The sequence below is a fragment of the Phyllopteryx taeniolatus genome, chromosome 15 (assembly GCF_024500385.1).
Source record: "Phyllopteryx taeniolatus isolate TA_2022b chromosome 15, UOR_Ptae_1.2, whole genome shotgun sequence".
NCBI lineage: Eukaryota > Metazoa > Chordata > Actinopteri > Syngnathiformes > Syngnathidae > Phyllopteryx > Phyllopteryx taeniolatus.
The window spans coordinates 10,497,552-10,511,613 of NC_084516.1; the positions used below are offsets into that span (position 1 = coordinate 10,497,552).

Below are 14,062 nucleotides of genomic sequence, written 5' to 3' on the forward strand. Positions count from 1 at the left end.
GGTGGAGTCTATGACAACTACCACCACAGATGAAAGCCCATCTCGTCCACTTGTCATCTGTGGGTTATGGCCGTTAAGTATCTGGAGGGAGCCGTGAGCTTTTAGATGCCTGAGACCAGTTGTCTGTACTGAAGTGGAAGAGGAAGTGGCAGTGACATCTGAGTGCACTTTCCATTTCGATTCACGCTTGGAGCCTGTGGCGAGAGATACTGGAATTGTGTGTCCAAGGGTGTGTGTTTGTATGCAACAATTGCAGGGTGGTTCCTTTTCCCCTGAAAAGATAGAGACCAATGTGAACTGAAATGAATGTTCATGTGTTTGGTGTGAGTGAAGCAGAGAACATTAGGAAAGCACGTGTGTGAGCGTGTGTGTGTGTGTGAGCGTGTGTGTGCGTGTGCGCGCACGTGTGAGTCGTCGGACAGGCTAAAATGAAAGGACCACCCACAAATTGCATGAAGTCATTATTTAAGTATGCACAACCAAAGTCCTGAACAGAGGAATCTTTAAAATCAAACATGGCAATTTGTACCATTCCAAATTCTACCAAAAATTGGGAGGAACATTTTTCTGCTTCTCACAAAATCCCAGAGTTCAAAAGGCCATGGCGCACGACGTCACGTGAGACCTTTGCATATCTTGTAAGACTCCAAGCATATTTCATGAGACCTTCGTGTCTTTGTGTGTGGCGTCACCACAGAAGGGTACCAGAGACGAAGAAGAAGAAAAATGGGATAATGACCATAGAACAAGAAATTGGAAGCGGTGTAGTGTCACATGCACATCTCTCTCTAGGATGTTCAGTAAAATATGACTCAAGTGGCAATAATGAAAAAAAAAAAGTCTTGAAGAAGCTGTAGAATTAGCTTTGTGTGCTCACTATATTCACTGTATTGACAAAGGTTTCGCTATGCCTCTTTTAATTAATTAATCGATAACGGGTTGGGATAGACCACTGAGATACCTCTGAATTTTAATTATTCATTCCACCAAGATGTTTTGGATAATTCTATGCTTACAATAGTCCCTTTTCTGTTCCATCATGACTGTGCCAGAGTTTGTGTGGAAGAACTTATGAACACTGACCCATCAAACACCTTTGGAATAAACTCGAAGCGAGATTGTGAGTCAGGCGCGCTCTTTTACCTCAAAGTCTTCCCAGCAGTTGAAGGGGCTTCTGTGAACCTCTGTGTACTCTGTATTTCTGTATGACAGTTTTTTGTTGTTGTTTGTTTTTTTTTTTTTTTTTAAATCACGATCATTATTACTGATTTTCTTTGAGAACTAACTTCCAGACCTTTCAGAAGTCTTGGGAAAAAAAGGATTTATATCAAAATCTGCAGAATCTATGAGGCTTATTACAACAATGATGAGGCTAAGTATCATAATTACTAGCTGTAGTAACTTTGTCAGCCTTTATACAATTCAGAAGAGAGTGACGAGGAGCAGAGATACATATTATTTTTAGACTTGCTCCAGTTCAGCAAGTTAGCATTTCAAATATTCATTAAAGGGTTTATAACTATCCAGAGTGAAATGTCCAAGGGACACGGTACACCTGGATCAAGTTTTTTAAATTGTCAGCTCTATCAAGTTTTCTTTGTATTTTATTTCCTGATGAACCTTGCTGTGAGTCTAATCTGTAAAATGAACCTTTGACTGTGAGTCTAATCGGTAAATTCCATCTGGTCCGGGTTGTTGCTAAATGGATAACACCCTGTATGTATGACAAGTGTAACTGAGAACACTCACCATATGTCTTCACTCTTTCATTGACTCTCCTCCTTTTAAGTAGGCCTTCATTTGTTCTGCTTGTCTAAACTTGTGCTCCCTTTTCATAGGCTCTCCTCGCTTTATTGTCTTTTTCTTACTTTGTCATGGGGGGGGGGGGGGGGGGCAGTGCAGTTTAAGCAGGCGACGGATTAGGATTCATCTTTGTATTGTGTTTTTTTGTTTTGTTTTTTTAATCTCACATCTACGCTGACAAGAGGTATTCTATAGAGTTCAAATGACACTGCCAACTGCTGGGCCAGCAACCATGTTGCAGCACAGTCATTTTTGCCAGACCATGGGAGGGGAGATGTTTAAATCAAACATTTCGCTTTTATTTGGTCGTTATCTTCTGAACATACCCTTCGAGTCCCCAGCTTTTCTCTATCCTGCTCATATGTTAGCAACGCCCACCTACTACTCTTCGCACCATTAACCTCAGCACGTCACACTACTTATGTCAATCTTCCTTGTATTCAGCTTTCTCTGTTTCTTCCTTCTATCCCTCTACTCGTCCATGGCACTCCCCCTCCTCACCCCTTGTGCACTCCGCCCTCCACACAATGTGCGCATTGTTCACATTCCCCCACTCCAGAAAGCCAAGAAACGGGGACGTCTAACAACCCAGAATACACACAAACACTGACACACATACAGTACATACATACAGACTTTTCATTCTCTAACTTTTTCTTGAACCTCATGCACGTAAGCCACACTTAAACCACACACATACACCCTCATACTCACACATAGGCTCTGCTGATTAGTGGCAGAGCTGAGCACAAGGGATGGATTGAGAGTCCGAGGTGAGTCATACGTGACTCCAACCGTGACGGGATTCACAGTTCGTCTGCGTACGATACCCCTAAACACTTCTACCAGCCACTACAAATACACAGGGTTCAGTCTTTGAATAGCATGTCTGAAGAATAGCTAAATGGGGTGGAAACCTTTTCATTTGATTGCATGTGACTGGAAAACCATCAACATGAGTATAATATAATAACTAATTATCCATCCATTAATCAATCAATGCAACTCATCATGTTCAGGGTCACGGCAGCCGACTTAAAAGTAAAAGGTGGACTACACCTGGTGTGATCAATGAAAGGGGCAACAATGGTCATGCTCTCTCAGTCTATGTCTGTGCTTACGCTAGTAGAAGCAAGCATGCAGTCGGCGCGAACACGAAAGAGGAGGCGGCCAAACACCAAAAGGAAAGCGCCGACATGATCCAGCCGACTGGACGTCTGCTAATGAAAGTCGGGCTTGCCATTGGCCCAGCAGTATGGGGGGCGTGGCGGGATTGAGGCCTGACTCGTTACATGAAATACATCCGCTCCTGAAATTAGTTCGTTTCAACATGACAAGAAACGTGCAGAAAAATATATGTTTCTTGATCGTCAGGGCTATTTTGATTAAAGCATGCCACATTTTGGCAAGACACCGACGATCTATTTCAAATTATTAGGGAATTATTATACCTAAAGCAGCAGGAAACTTGTAGAAAAGTTAGTATGTAAAAATGAAAAGTTGCTTCTGATTTGCGCAGAGCCACTAACGGTGACCTCTAATTTCTTAATAACATCCTAAATCTTACATATATTATACAAACCCTTTCATTTGGCTTCACATTTTTCCAAAGACGATATCTTGGAATAGCCTAGTGGCAACTGCAATCTGAGCGATGGGGTTCTGGAAAAGCCAATGACGCACCCTTTCATTTTGCATTTCCTCTTTTTTCCTGCTGTGATCAAGTTGCTGAAGTAAGTTTACAGGCAAAGCCATCGCTCCCAACCGATGGAACGGAACAGAACCCAAATATTGTGTGGAGTGCATTTCTCATCCTAACTCAGTGTCACTTGTGGTGACAAAGTTTTAATTCAGACCACCCAGTTTTAAACCAGCAGAAGAATGCCACCTATTAAAAAGTGGTCAAGATCAAAAGTAGTCAAGATCATTCTTTCTGGTCTTCACTCGCACAGAAATGCCAAAACCCACCCAATGATTGCCTACTCGTTTTAAATGTGTGACAGCGCAGATTAAAATTGATATTGCTCAGCAAAATTATCAAAACTGTTCTCCATATGCTGTTGAGGATGTATTTCATTAACTTTGCAGTTTGCCACTTTTGAGCATGCTAGAAAACGCAAACAAACAAGAGCTGCCATTGTTGTCCCATGAAAACACAATGTGATGGACTCAAGCCAATAAGAAGCAAACACATTGACAAAAAGTGCAGCTTTTCATTGTTTGTAAAATGTCCCATGACAAAAACACCACAAAGCTGACGTACAAAGTAATGGAACACAGCATCATATGAATTTCACAGGAAGTTTCAACATGATAATGAAACATTCAAACTGAACTATTTTTGCGGCAACATGCACATGCTGCCTTCTCATAAGCTAACCCTTATATGATTTGCCAAAAACACAATTTTGCCATAATTGCAAAGCAATTAGGGATCAGGGGATTCAGTATTTATTGATTATGTTCACAAAATTCATTATGAAATCCTACAATGCTACAAATACAATTATAGTGGAAAATTTTTCATGTTAAAGTCGACTGCATTCTTATGAGAACAAGTTACAAACAAACCATGTGAGATGACACAGTCGTGCTACACATTTGGCTCGCTCTCGTTTGTTAAACAGTTCACATGTCCAATCGCTATTCATTTCAGGCATTCAGTGTATTAAACAAGTTTAATATGAGCACATTTCACACAGTTCAAAAATAATTATATATGGAATTCTGGCAGGTTGTGGTGAATTAATGGTTCAGAGTCAGAAAAAGAATTGGCACTTATGGGATGCTCCCATCCCATTAAAATGACATTTTTATAAAAATCATTAATTTCCCCTATATCCATCCATCCATTTTCAACACCGCTTATCCTGGTTAGGGTCACGGGACGCTGGAGCCTATCCCAGCTGACTTCAGGCGAAAGGCAGACTACACCCTGAACTGGCCACCAGTCAGTCGCAGGGCACATATAGACACTGACAACTGACAACTGACAACTCGCACTCACATTCACACCGTCACTGAGTGGGAACTGAACCCACACTGCCCGCACCAAAGTCAGGCGAGTGTACCACTACACCATCAGTGACGTTAATTTCCCCTATAGTTGAAGAAATGTAGACACCTACACAAATGAGTTTCCAAACCATAAGCAAATTTACAATTGCAAAGCAGGAGTAAAAGCCAGAGGCTGTGCAGAGTCGTCATGGAATATGGAGGTCGTTTTTGGAGAAAAACCTCCAGACTAGACCAAATATGATAGCAAGTGTATTCCCCTGACACAGTCATTCCCTAATTGCCAGTTACATTGACAAATGGCTGAAGCCATGTGCTTTGTTTTCATTCTAAGCAGCTACATTGTGAAAACCCAGCATCTCTAGCTATTTTAATACCAGGTAGGTCAAGATAAACTCCACTGTATGTGTCAGGTTTAACAACAGTTAAATGTCAGTATGTCATCTCATCTTCTAAAGAAAAATTACTGGAGACATAACATAACCAAAACTCAAAATCAGAGTCAAATGGTTCAGCAATGGATCTGTTAAAAAAAAAAAAAAAAGAGGTTGCTTGCTGAAAAGGACAACATCAGTCTGCATATACATTTGAAACTAATAGTGAAATTTTCAAACTAGTTTTGTAAAATGCACTGTATACAGAAGAAAAGCAGGGTCTCCTTGTCAGGGACTGGCCATGGAATGTTCCTGGCTAGCTGCTCCAATTAGCTCACCTCAGCCAGTCTGTCAGTCAACATGGGTTTTTCATGTTGGAGTGCAGACTGAGGGCAAGCAAGCACATCACAAAGTATTTCACTAAAAAGATAAAGGGACCCATCACATCTCTTCAAAATAAAAAAGAAGTATTTTCTAAAAGCATTTTTCAGTACTTTACAGCAAGTGTCTTTCCATTTTTTTTGAAGGGCCACTATGGGAGAGTGGTTGAAGCCACTAAAATGCTTTCTTGGTTTTCTTCCAATCATTATGTGCTGAACAGTAAACCTTTGCTCATCTTTTAAGGAACACCACACTCAGGAATGGCGTATAGGAACACCTCAGTTCTTGCATGCAATTTAGTCTTCATGATGTTTTTCGAACATCCATCCATCCATTTTCTGAGCCGCTTATCCTAACAAGGGTCGCGGGCGTACTGGAGCCTATCCCAGCTATCATCGGGCAGGAGGCGGGGTACACCCTGAACTGGTTGCCAGGGGACACATGAACAAACAACCATTTGCACTCACATTCATACTAAGAAACAAAGGCTGGTTTGACACTTGTTTCCCTGTAAATTGGGAAATCAGAGGCGTGAGATTTGTTTGGCTGTTCCTTTCAGATAAAACTCACCTACGCAGGTCATTGCTGTTCAAAGTGCACGTTCACACAGGTGTTACGGCTCCACACATTGAGATAATTCGATGTGTGGCAACATCAAGTGTGACAGTGACAATTGCTTTTAAACTCATTAGGCTGTAGGCAGTATGTATTAGGTGTTGAAATTTATTCCGCTTACGCTCTGCCTCTGATACTGCCTCGGAAGACGCACATTCATTGGTCGGCGTCAACACCCCATCCCACACTGGTAGCTCACACAGAGGACAGTGAGCCGGAAATATTCATTGCCAAAACACAGTCAACAACCGGAAGATGTGATAAAGCACATTATCATCAGACACACTGGCAGGAGAAACATCCACTGCCTGATAACATAATTTCATTTTGTTTTAGGATTTCAGTATCCCAGACAAAACACAAATATTATAATAAGAATTATGAGTATAAATATAATATTCCACCAACAAAACGGAAAAGGCCACTATTTCTACCTCAAGCCGTTTGTCAGATTTGCTACTGGTGATGTTGGCTCATCTTTGCAGTGCTCATCCAATGCCACACAGAGCGAAGCTCATTTGGCTGTGTCAGTCATGATTTTCCATCACATCCGTCTCCTTTGAGCACACGACATCGGTCAGCACTCTTTGAAACAGGCCTGATGACATACTGGAGGCTTTTGGAAACTGATTTAGAAAAACCTTGTTTACTGGTGAGGAAAACACCGCCATTATCTGAAGAGTCTGTTGAATGTATATTTCACGTATCATTCAGGATATCGTACCATTCAGGATATAATTTCGCACCCACAGAGAAAATTTAAATCCAATCCAGATTAATGAACCAAGATGAGGCGGCATAGCAGGTACACGTACAAATTGTTTATAAAAGTAGATTAAATTAAAGACATTTTAACAATCATTTTAGCCATAAATGATGAATTGGTGCAGATGCCCTTGAAGGACATTCACGTTCTGCTGCATTAGCAGAGAAAATGCAACTCTACTACCTGCACGAATGTTAAAGCAATCTGCACTTTGAGATGAAGAATGGGTGGAATGCAAGTCTTTAGACAAGGGGGAGGAGGCTTGGAATAATCACAACACAGATGTTTCAAGGACCCACTTTTTTGTTGTTGTTGTTTTTTTGTAAGGACGGATATCATAGCTCATGTCAGGAAACATAAAACAGTCATCTCAAGATTGGACAATAAGTCTTTGCAAGAATATTTAGTTTGACCATGAGTGTCGGAAGTCACTAACATGAAATGCTGCCGTTACTTTTTCTTTTCTTTGAACATGACCTTTCGTTTCGGACAACTCTTTCAAGGAGAAATAATGTGCAGCTTCTCCGATTACCAGAGAAACTAGTGAGCTCCTGAAGACAATCCTCCCGTCATATTATATATATATCCCGTCAAGACAATACAGCCAATTTTTATCACAAATTACGACATGGGTCGCATTATCTTGACTCATGTCTGCCACAGTGTTTAAGATAGATATTAAGAAATATAACTGTGACCATTTAGTAATTGTTCACATTACTTCAACTGTCCAAAAAATACTTTTATTTATTTTTAAAAAAGGTACACAAAGTGATATTTCTCTGAATAGCAAATATGTCATATGACTTGGAAAGGTTAAATGTATTCATTGCTAAAATTGCAAGATTGAGTCTTTTTATTTAATCCTAGAAAAATTGAAAAGTTCGCAGCCAACCAATCACTGTTGACATTACAAGTGAAAGGAAGGCTCGGAAGGTGAACGTAATTCTCCATAATTAAAACATCTTGAAAAAGCACTGACCCTCACCCCGAGCCTAAGTGTAAAAGCTTTTCACACTCTGCCGTAGCATCAAAGACCCCCTGAGGTTTGTGGTCATGGGTGGTAAGTAAATGGTGCCCTGACACACACAAGCCCACACAAAACTCTTCAAAGATATATATGGGAAAAAAATATTTAAACAAAGAAACAAAAAGTCTTGTGCCAACAATACAAAAAATGGTATACATTTGTGGTGGCTGCTAAATACAATATGGATAAAGCAATATGATTTAAAAAGACATCCTAACCACCACACAAGTCTGCTGTGTTTCGTGTTAATTAGAAGTACTAATCTCCCTCTTTACTTTTGTTACGGCATCATTTCAGTGAATGCCAAGTACCTAATTTAGTTGTCAGGCGAAATACTATACTGCCGTTAACATCTTTTTATACTTAGATGACAGTTCAAATGAACATAATGAAATAAAATGGGTTTTGAAAAAATGGGTGGTTAACAAGTGTCTTGGAATGCATCATGGTTTAGCTTTAAGGTCCAAATAAATAGGACTTGATGGATTTGGTACCTTTGACCAGATCATGCTATTCTAAGACATATTCAAACTTTACTGCGATTTAAAACAACTATCATGATGCTATTAATACTCCTACTGAAGCACTATAGGAAATACAATGTAAATACTTTTGTTTAGTATATTTTTAGAATGGCTCATTTACATATAAAAGGAAACACAATCCAGACTGAATTCAAGTTGGAGTCATCTTCACTTCTTCAGAACAAATCCAGTTTTCCAGGGTAACATTTAGCAGGGTTGAGCTAATTTGCCAGTCTATGCAAAGTTGTGCCTCCTGACTGCAGCTTGATGCAGAGCTCCTTGAAGATGAATAGGTGCGTAAAAGCACCACACGGAATTGTTTACAGACAATTACGCCTTTGAGTGCAGCTACGCTAATTCATCCTTATGTTGTCTTGCAGACTTTCTGTTAGATTGATGACAGGAAAGCTTGAGGGGGGGGGGGGGGGGGGGTGTATAGTGACAATTCAAATGCTTGGGGACATTTATAACATAATACCGAATCCAGGCTTCTATGCCTGTTTAGGTGATGAAGACCTGTTATCTGGTTCCATGATAAAGATCGCAGCCTCCGTGGCGCAACAAGCCCCTCACTGCTGCGCCCCTTTCCCTTAACTGCGCTCAAACCAGCGCCATCTAGACAAATAACGCAGCACAAGGCACGTTGAGGCATCTGCTTATGTAATTATCAATCAAGCCTTTATCAGAACCAAATGCTTGCTATGCACGTCTACGTGGCAGGTATGCTTACGTAAAAATGCCCACATGCATAAACACGGGCACTGAAATGTCAGAACCAAGTTAGTTTTTTTTCTCCTTTAATAATTCAATCAATTCATAATGACATCCGTAAGAAGAATGTTATACTTACAATGTATTTTCCCAATGAGAGCAGGAGGTAGAACGTTTAGTTTACTCCCCGAGTGGCTCCTAGAGATCCAGACCAAAAAGTTTGATTCGGCAAAACCTGAAATTCCTCCCACAGACGATAGAAAGTCGAGCTACACTCCTGTCAAAGTGGTGACGAATCAAAGTCCAGCATCAAGGCAGGGAGTCGCATTGTACGTCCAAATAAACACGCAACACTTGTTTTTCCTGAGGAAAGTTGCAGTTCTGCTTCCCACATTGAAGTCGCTTGATGCTCTCCTCCTGGTGCCTGGCGCCCCGCTCTCTCTCTCTCTCCCTCTCTCCCACTCTCGCTCTGTTCCTCTTTCTCTCCCTCCATCCCTCCCTTTCTCGTCCTCGCTCCCTGGTGCGTACGCGCGCGCGCAAGAACACGCGCCAAGAAGAGGTCTTGTTGTCTGCATGTGACGTCACTGACAAGGACAGGCGCGCCCGCGCGCACTGTGGAAAATGACACGGCTAAATAAACTGACGTACTCGAGTTTGCTGCATGTGTGCAAACAAAAACAAACAAACAAAAAATTTAAGCGTTTGCCTTAAAAAGTTTAGAAATGTGATCAGTCCTTAAGATGCAAATGTGCTGAAGTATTTAATCATGAAGAGAAATGATTCAATAAATACTAAATAACGATTAGCCTGTGTTACAAAAAGACAACAACAAAAAAAGTTACTCCTAAATTTTATTTTAGGAAGTAAACTTAAGTGCAAACAAATACTGTTTGTGCAGTAAATGTCCCTATTAAAATAAATAAATAAATACATACATACATACATAAATATATATATATATATATATATATATATATATATATATATATATATCCATCCATCCATCCATTTTCTGAGCCGCTTCTCCTCACTAGGGCCGCGGGCAGTTCAGTTTCTATTCAAACCTAAAGGTGGTTAGCTCATGTACCTTACGGTCGAGAGGCCTTCAGTTTGAATCTTGGCTCAGCCCATCCTGTGTGGAATTTGCATGTTGTCCCTGTGCGTGCGTGGGTTTCCTCCAAGGTACTTCAACATCCTCCCACAAATCCCAAAACATGCATGTTTGGTTCATTGAAGACTCACAATTGTCCCTCAGCTGCTGTTTATAAATAAGTGGCAGAGGCGACCAGTCAAGGCTCGCTCTACCCTACCTCTCACTCAAAGTCAGCTGCAGCTTCACCTCACCAGTAACCCTAATGAGGACAAACCGTAGACATTGCATGGATCAATGAATAGGTCAATGGATCTGCATGTGTTAAAACCAAAAGTGTTATAAAAAATTAATTCATATGTCAAAATGTAGGATAGCTTCAAATATTCTCTTTTCATACGGTATAATCTTTACAGAAGAAGTTTTGATTCCACTTGCAGTCTTACTATTTCCGGAAGCCTATTATATCACAAACTCCAAATATTCATTAAAAGGTATCATATATTGTTATCTGTAAAAATATAGAAAATAAACAATCAATTAAAATCAAATATATAGTTTTTGACTTTACACAAACAGCACACTTGAATAAGTTATTTATTTTTTTATTTGTATTTTTTTTTAAAGGAAAGGGATATCTTAAAGTGCCCAGTGGTTGCGAGTTCTCCCCCCAGTACTTAATTGGAAACACATTTTTTTTTTCAGTAACTTGTTAATCGAGAGAAACAGGAAGGGAGTGAGGTCTGGAGAAAAGGAGAGAGAAGAAAAAAGACTCAAAAGAGAGACTATATTCCTTACCTATTGACCTTTTTATATATGATCTTCAATACATTTCCTCATGTCTGACTATGTTAACTATGCCTATATGTTAACTATGCCTATATTTGTCCCATTGTTCCTAAAAATTGTCTCATATTCAATTTGTCATGCCAGGAGAAAGTATTTGCCATAGGGACGTGTACATTTGCCAACTCAGCACCATCTGTGAGCACTTACTGAGGTGTTAAACCTGCTGCTTCTCCCATGTAATAATGTGTTAAAGGCGCAAAACACTGAACAATGCACTGTTCTCATTTGTCTCATAATGATAGACATACTGCTTACATGATTTAATTTTAATGTCATGCAGCCTCGCAGTGTTTCAAAGGCCCCAATCGGGCATCAAGTGTCAATGATTGAAGTTTGCTCACTGACATTAATCATCTGGATAAAGATCACTTTTATTTGAGTGTTTTTCAAGTAATACAATAAGTTATGTCTGGGATCAAAAAGATGCAGTCCTATAGCACTTAGAACAGTTCAAATGACTAATCTCGCAATAGTCCGGTGCAATGACCATTGTGCAAAGGGCGCAGAGACTTCAAGGAGTGTATGCAGTTTAACGTGACGAGTAGTGCTATAATCTGGGACAATGTTGATTGTGCAAATGTTGCAGATACTCCTCAGTCAGTGTGCAAATGGTGCAGATGCTACTCTGGCATGAGTGGCCAGTATTGGTCAACAACAGATATGCAAATAGTGCAGCGTGGCGAGACTACTACAGTGAGTGCACGAGTAATATATAATTGGCCCGACAGAAATGTGAAAACAAACTCAGACAAAAAATGGAATTGTAGGTTAGCTGTTTAAGAAGTTGATTGGAGAGGGAAGAAGCTGTTGGAATTTCTGCTAGTTCTAGTTTGCATTGATCGGTAGCGCCTACCGTACTCGAAGGAGCTGGAGGGTCCGAGAGGATTTTGCACGCTCTTGTCTTAGTTCTGGCAGCGTGCAAGTCCTCAAGGGTGGGGTAGGGTACCGAAAATCCTTTCAGCAGTTTTGATTGTCCGTTGCAGTCGGAGTTTGTCCTTTTTTGTAGCAGCACTAAACCAGACTGTGATGGAAGAACACAGGACTGATTCGATGACCGCTGTGTAGAACTGCCTCAGCAGCTCGCTTGGCAGGCCGTGCTTTCTCAGAAGCCGCAGGAAGTACATCCTCTGCTGGGCCTTTTTGAGGACGGAGTGGATGTTGATCGCCCACTTCAGGTCCTGAGAGACTGTAATTCCCAGGAACTTGAAGGTCTCGATGGGTGACACAAGGCAGCTGGACAGCGTGAGGGGCAGCTGTGGCGAAGGATGCCTCCTGAAGTCCACGATCATCTCTACAGTCTTGAGCGTGTTCAGCTCCAGGTTGTGTCGACCGCACCACAGCTCCAGCCGCTCCACTTCCTGTCGATATGCAAACTCGTCAACGTCCTTGATGAGGCCGATGACAGTGGTGTCATCTGCAAACTTCAGGAGTTTGACAGCCGGATGCGTTGAGGTGCAGTCTATCGCGTAGAGAGAGAAGAGCAGCGGAGATAGGACACAACCTTGGGGTGCCCCAGTGCTGATGCTGTGTGTGGATGAGGTGATCTCTCCCAGCCTCACCTGCTGTGTCCTCCCCGTCAGGAAGCTGTAAATCCACTGTCAGATGGCAGGCGAGACGATGAGCTGGAGAAGCTTGGAGGAAAGGAGTTCAGGGATGATGGTGTTGAACGCTGAGCTGAAGTCCACAAATAGGATCCTCGCGTAGATCCCTGCACTGTCGAGGTGTTCTAGGATGAAGTGCAGTCCCATGTTGACTGCAACATCCGCAGACCTGTTTGCTCGGTAGGCAAACTGCAGGGGGTCCAGCAGGGGACCTGTAACGCTCTTGAGGTGGTCCAGCACGAGACGTTCAAAGGACTTCATGACCACAGATGCCAATGCGACAGGCCTGTAGTCATTTAGACCCGATATTGTAGGTTTCTTGGGGACTGGAATGATGGTGGAGCGTTTGAAACAAGATGGTACTTCGCACAGGTCCAGAGATCTATTGAAGATCTATGTGAAGACTGGAGCGAGCTGGTCTGCGCAGACTTTGACGCAGGATGGGGACACATGGTCTGGGCCTGGCGCTTTGTTAATCTTTTGTTGTTTGAAGATGCATCTCACATCCTGTTCGTGGATGGTTAACTCAGAAGTCAGAGGTGTGATGGTGGTCGGTGTTGCGGCCGGGTGGGTGTGGGGTGTGAAAGTGTCCATTTCAAATCTGCAGTAGAAGGTATTCAAATCGTTGGCTAGTGTGCTATTGTTCTCAGCTTGGGGGGATCGTCGCTTGTAATTGGTCAGCAGTTGCAATGCATGCCAGACTGATTTAGAGTCGTTAGCGTTAAACTGTTTTTCCAACTTTGCTGCATAGTTCCTCTTTGCAATGTTAATTTCTTTAGTCAGTAGGTTTCTAGCTCAATTATACAGGGCCCTGTCCTCGCTTTGATATGCGTCCTCCTTAGCTTGGCGAAGTTGCTTAAGTTTGGCAGTGAACCACGGCTTGTTGTTATTGAATGTGCGAAATGACTTTGTTGGTACACAAACCTCTTCACAGAAACTGATATAGGATGTGTCCGTATATTCATCCTGGCTGCCAGCTGGATTTTCAAAGACACTCCAGTGCAAGACTTTTTAATGTAATTATTGAAAATTTTAACATTTTCCCATCTTTACAATGACTTACAATAATATGTAATTTTTGTATTATTTTTTTACACATTTCAGCCTCACTTTTGATGAACACTTATGCCTATTGCAGTTGTAGTGCTTATTGTATTGTATTTTAATGTTGGCCATTATGGTGGTACTTGGAGAGCTAGGAATTCTTTAAGTGGTACTTTGTGTAAAAAGTTTGAGAACCACTGATCAAGACTAGTGGAGAATACATTACGAGCAGTAGTTGAAGAACATCTACATCACAGCA

General features: G+C 41.4%; 1 protein-coding gene across 2 annotated transcripts in view; it reads right to left on the bottom strand.

Moving 5' to 3' along the window:
• Positions 1 to 9,785, bottom strand: part of lpar1 (lysophosphatidic acid receptor 1) — a 34,711-nt gene extending 24,926 nt beyond the window's left edge. Inside the window, exon 1 of one of the 2 annotated variants that reach the window (XM_061800135.1) lies at positions 9,359 to 9,766. The gene's annotated coding sequence lies outside the window, so the exon portion shown is untranslated. Of the gene's footprint in view, positions 1 to 9,358 lie in introns of both variants that reach the window. The other variant, XM_061800136.1, reaches the window with a different exon arrangement.
• Between the last annotated feature and the right edge of the window lie 4,277 nt (positions 9,786 to 14,062).